Source organism: Maylandia zebra, linkage group LG20 (genome assembly GCF_041146795.1).
Source record: "Maylandia zebra isolate NMK-2024a linkage group LG20, Mzebra_GT3a, whole genome shotgun sequence".
Lineage (NCBI taxonomy): Eukaryota > Metazoa > Chordata > Actinopteri > Cichliformes > Cichlidae > Maylandia > Maylandia zebra.
In genome coordinates, this window is record NC_135186.1 from 4,984,766 (window position 1) to 4,990,869 (window position 6,104).

The following is a 6,104-nucleotide window of genomic DNA, read 5'->3' on the forward strand; positions in this document are numbered from 1 at the left end:
CTCATCTGTGTCTTTATAGACCTTGCTTTGTGCAGTGATGGCGGTCATGTTGGAACAGGAAGGGGCATCTCCAAACCTCTCCACAGTTTGAGAAAATATTCTGCATACCTAGCTGCTCCATTTTATACACATGGGGCCATGAAAGTGATTGAAACTTGTGTTCAGTGTGCTTCCAAATGTTGTGCCTTAGCCTACCTTAAGCTCGCCCCCTTCTGGCACCGTTAGGCATTGTCTGAGTCTTTAAATATTCTGATCTCTGGCCTGCCTCAGCAAACTGAAGCTTGCACTGAAGTGTTAAAACATATGATTATCTTTAAGGGTTGCTATGGCAATGAAAAGCTGAATTTACACAGCTGATGAGAGATTAACTGTAAGTGGACTGCAGGCAGCGGTCAAGGGTGAAGGAAAGAGTCTTGTAGGAGGGAAACTTCGATTTTATAGCCACAAATTCACTCCACTATAACCATGATGGGTTGGGATCTTTTGTTTTTAAGGTAAATGTGTGTGTACCCTTACATTATAGAGCCACTATATACTTCTTTTCATCAGAACATTTTCTTTTTATTAGTTCTAAAAAGGCTTTAGGTATAAAAAATAATTATTTATGACCAAATAATACCATAAATCATGCCATTATATCTTTCTGACCTATCATGGGTAACTTTATGACTCTTTCTAAAATAACTTGCACATAATAACAACATGAATTATGTTTGCGCTCTGATCTTAATGTGTTGTTTTCTTGTCCAAAGTTCATAAATAGCCATCTTCATATCTCATTATTCATCATCTGTGTAATTCTTTATTTCCTTCCCTTTAAGCCCTGAGCTGTACTCCTCCACTTTTGTTTTCTCCACTTTCATTGCAAGTTAAGTTTTGATGTTATTTTTGGTTCTTCCTTTTTCCAGAGAATGGACGACCCATTCTGCGTTAACGTCAGATAAGTTATTTTGTTTTTTCCTCTCTGCATATCATCTCACCTTTAATCTTCATAAATCGCATTATCATCTTAAGGAAGGGAGCCTAAGCTTAACACTGAGTCATTGTTTAGAATAAATGGTGAAATACAGCAAATGTAAACGGCAAACGTGTTCGAGATTGCTCATTGCACCCTCTGTAACAACCATGACTCTACAAACCTGAATGCTGAATTAATCAAACAAATTAAATTGTGCAAACTTGTTTCAAATCTTTTAAGTGATATTTTCTCCCTTTTGAATTTTAGAAATTCAATATTTTTTGATTAACTTCAACCATTTCGCATTGAAGTTGGCATCACTCACAAGTACATTTTCACTCTACTTACTGAACGAGTGAGAGGAAAGCAATCGACATGAAACCTCTTAAGCAGGGACCAGACTCCAATCTGGACGCCAGTGACCAGTTATAGTACACCAAAATAAATAAGTTATAGATTTCTGTAATTTTAAACATTTACTACTTAAAATCTTTGTGTTGTAATAGCACTTCATTTTCTAAATAACATATCTCAAAGTGGGTCATATATGACCCGTGATATGAAAGGAGTTTAACCTCCCTGCACCACTGTCTATGTTCACTTTTTTTTTAAACAAACACAAAACTACCCACAACATTTTGTTATTTCAATTCATCATTTGTAAGTTATGCTTTCTTAATCCCATGGAAAACATGAATGAAAGTAATATAGTTTTTCATTGAGCTGACTTCATCATTTTAAATCCAATCAAAAGCTACATGCAGAAGCAAGTCAACATATTTAAACTGTGAAACACTGGAAGTTTGTTATGCTGACTTCATCACTAATTATGTGCTGATGTTCTGCAGATATGATGCTTAAAATGAGAAGCAGCACTGCAGTTTAAGTAAGGTGGAGGTGATGAGAATCGCATTACATTTGCAGTTTTTGAATATTTTTGGAAGAGTGAAATATTTTCACCAGCTGAGATGAAGAATCGGGTGATCCCTGCGGTTAGTAAGATTAATAATCTGGGAAACAGACGACTCAAATGTCTGTACAACAGTGTCATTGCCAGTTCTTCCACTTGGAGCTAAGATGTTTAGCTTTTCCATCTAGAGCAGTGTGGTAGAATCTGACTGGTTGCATTAGATCAGACACTTTTAGAAATAAATGCATTTCTTTGAGTCACTGCAATTATATTGAGACATTTTGTAGATTTAGGAAATGAAACTTCTATAAATTACTAAAATCTAATTTTAGTTACTAATGCTGCTGTTTTTCTCCTGTGACACAGCACTTCTCTGGACTTATATTAATTGCAAAGCACTGGACTGTAGGGGTCTGCGGGTCTACCCTACAGTGCCTGACAGAACATTTTCCGTCAGCAAGAGCAGTTTCTCATCCTCTTTGCTGGAATCCCCTGTGCACTCCCTCAAAGATTAATCTTAGGTCCAATCCTTTCACAGCACGCTTCCTCTTTTTCAGATCATTCAGACACACCGCATGAATTTCACGGCAAAGGGTGTGAAATACATGCATCAAAAGCCCCCTTGAAACTGCAGGTGGGGCTAACCAAGTGAAAAATACTAAATTAAACTAAACCGAATAGATATGTTTGCATCCAAAGAACAAGAAGAGGAGTTTCCTGATGCTATTGTGCTTACCTTTATTTAATTCAATCCAATTTGGATCCTGTTTTATTCTAGATAACTAAAAAAAGTGCTATCATGAGCTATGCTGCCTTTGTTTGTACATGTATTCATGTCCAGTTATTTACTAATCAGTATCTCTCAACTATCTCAACTAATAATTTCCCCCAGGGATCAATAAAGTATTCTGATTCTGATTCTGATTCTATCCCCTACCCCCAAATAATGTTTATTATTATAATATTTGGAATAAAATTCCAGCTGTAATAAAAAAAATGTACTAGCTATAGTAACCATGTGCACATAATATAGTATTTTGGCTTTTTTTCTGTCTTTTTTTCTACTTCTATTTTTTAATATATCTCTAATTGACCTTTTCTTCTTGTGCTGCTGTAACAAGTGAATTGGCTAAAGAGGAATCAGATCTGTTACCATTAATTTTATGTGTCATCTTTGATGCTGTATGTTTTTATATTTATTTGTTGTTATGTGTTTTCTTCTTGTACTGTGAATTTTCATGTTGTAATTTTACATATTGCTGTCTGAACCATACTGCTGTACACTGTCTGATGTTGTGTTAACTTTCCTATTTTATTTTATTTTTTGCTCTGACCTGGCAGGTGAAAAGTGACATGTTGTTTATTAATATGCACTGTTCCCTTTAAATAAATCAATTGAATTAAAATGTATATACAAAATACAACACCCTTAATGTAAGGTTTCCTCTTCTTTCCGCTTCTTTTTAAAATGTTTTACTCAACTATTGCAACCAAACTGGGCTCATCTTCAAATCTCTTCTCATCTCTTACTCAATTTTAGTTCCACAAAAACTACATTGGGTGTCTGGAGAAGTCACGAAACTCACAGGTAGCATTTAAATCTCTTTTCATCTGTGTCTGACCTCACGTGAGATGATCTTTAAGGGCAGCAGCAGAGTTTTGGCTGCAGACTGTAAAACCATTTGGGGAATCTTATGAGTCAAAGTGATGCAAAGAAGCTCTGAGTATCGTGACTAGACGGCGAACAACGTGCTTTAACGTGGGTGAACTCAAAACCAAATGTGCTAAATTATGCCAGCTGGAAAACACGACTCCTTTTCAGCACATTTTATTACATTTTAATCACATCTAGGTGATAGACTTCTCTAGTGGATTGAAAAAAAAAAGAAGAAAACTTTCATTTTCTACCTGAATGTGAAACTGGTGGGGATTTCTGTCGCATAAATGAGCCAAACCGATGTTAAACAGCGGCTTTCTCTGAACCACAGAAATGGGGACCTGATAGTACTGACAAGCCACTTTGCTCTGTCGTATATTACACAACCCATTAAGAAAGAAAGTCGAGGGACAATAAGAGAAAAAGCATATGAATAAAAAAAGAAGCACGAGCTCTTAAGAACGCACAGAAAGGAAGTCAAGACCCTTTTCCTGATGCACCACAGAACTGTGGGTAAGCTTAAAGACGGTAAACAAGGCACACACGTCTGAACATCCCGTGATCAAACTACATGTGTTTATATGATGACTGTAAAAGTTTCCTGTCTAAACTTTGTTGGTGTTTTTTTTTTAATTTTTTTATTGTGCCATGTGTTGGACTGCCTGATTAACGGCTATGCTTTCAGTTTTATCGAAACTGTAACTCTAATGTTTTCTTAATTTGAGTTTAATCTTGAGTTGCCATCAGATTCGAGATGAATAGCGCATTTACGAGATTCAGCTCTGCAGCTTGTTTACTGTCGAGGGGTTTTTCTGGCTCGTAGTTGAAAAATAGTTCCGTTCGGGGCAAAGGGTGGGAAGCATTCATGCTTTCAGTCTGCCGATCTGGCCAAACAGTTTCTCTTCTGCACAATCACTTCCTGTTTTTTTTGTTGTTTTTTTGGGGTTTTTTACCAGCTGGTCTGAGGTGAACTCACAAACACATATTTGTGTGTGTTCTCTAAATACTGATCAGAATCTTGTAGCTCTTGAGTGCTCAAGACAGTAGCCTCTCATTAAACAGGAAGCTAACGTATCTAGCAGCACCAGACCACAACTCAGAAATATCAACACCTGCAAACCAAACTGAACAAACACAACTGAGATCATCTATTTATTTGCATGTTATGTGACTTGCTAAGAAAAAGTCTGGCACAGAATTCAGAGAAAAGAAAAACCTGTTTTGTCTGTTTGCTAATGTTAGTTAGTGAACAGTTGTAAAGTCACGCTGCTGTTGTTGTTGGCCCCTGCATTTCCCCTTTCTATGGTAGTACAACCGCCGTGGTTCGGGAGCCACTTCCATGATGAGCGCGGTGTCTTTGTTCACTGATTGTGGTAAAGCTTAAGTACAAATAGTCTTAAACAGATATAAGAAAACAGGAAGGCAGGCTTCCCAGCAAGATTTTCACTTTGACAGAAGACGGCAACATTTCAAGAAGAAGAAAAAAATTGTCTGAAGAAACACGATTAATTTTGTTATTTAAGATGTTTGACTGGCTGCCAGCTGGAATCTACTGTCTTTCCTCCCCCACAAAATATCTGCTTCTTTACATTTATTTGCAGCTATAAATTCAGACATAAATAACTGGGAATGTACTGAATTAAACTCTGTGTGAATTCCAAAAACTAAAAGCCTCGTCTGATCTATTTTGGCTCGTGAAACTCGCAAAAGTGGAAGGAAATCAAAAGAGGAAATAACCTACTTAAATTTATCTTTGTTCACTGAAAGGTTGGCAAAACTTTCCTAATTTGATGATGTTGCCAAATCAAGAGGCAAAATGATGATTTCATTCATTAATCTAAAGATTTATTACATGAATAACTGGTTAATTAGTTTGCCTATAGAATAAGTGAGACTGTTTTTTTCTCCTTAAAGCCAAAAAGGTTGCATTGGACTGCTCTTTAACTTCTATACCATCATTGAAATTAAAGCATCAGCTTACAAACTATGTCCCTATTACTCAAAAATATGTCTCGTTCATGTCACTCATTCATGAATGAAACAAGCCAAATGTTGCATCCCTCACAAGATTTTCAAATATTTCCCCTCAGGAGGGGGGGATCCTTTTGTGTATCCACATTGTGGTATTGCTACTTTGAAAGATTTCCACCACTACCGCTACCTTCCAAATCCCACGTTGCCTTTGTAGTCACGTGTGACAACGCGTTGTAACACACACACACACACACACACACACACACACACACACACACACACACACACATATATATATATATTCTCCAAAATGAAAGAAATAATAGTTTCCCATCGACTCGGTGACGCACTGAGTCCTCCTCTTATTTAACATCGACAGAATTATTAAACATCTCTTTCATCACAGGCTTTTACTCACGCAGGTGCTCCCCTGCTGCCTGTATACGGAAATTAAATCAGCGTTAATAGCGTGAAAGTTCCAGAAAGTGACTCACTTTTCAGACACCAAACATGCCCTCATACCTGCTTGCGACTAATTCGGCTTCTACTTAAATTCTTATAAATTGGTTTTAGTTAATTGTTTCATTCTTTAGCTTGAAATATTT

At 36.8% G+C, this 6,104-nt stretch overlaps 1 long non-coding RNA gene across 1 annotated transcript in view; it reads right to left on the reverse strand.

The window, feature by feature from the left end:
* LOC143414276 (uncharacterized) overlaps nt 1-6,104 on the reverse strand; it is a 30,599-nt gene that overhangs the window by 3,122 nt on the left and 21,373 nt on the right. The gene's annotated exons all lie outside the window — the stretch shown is intronic.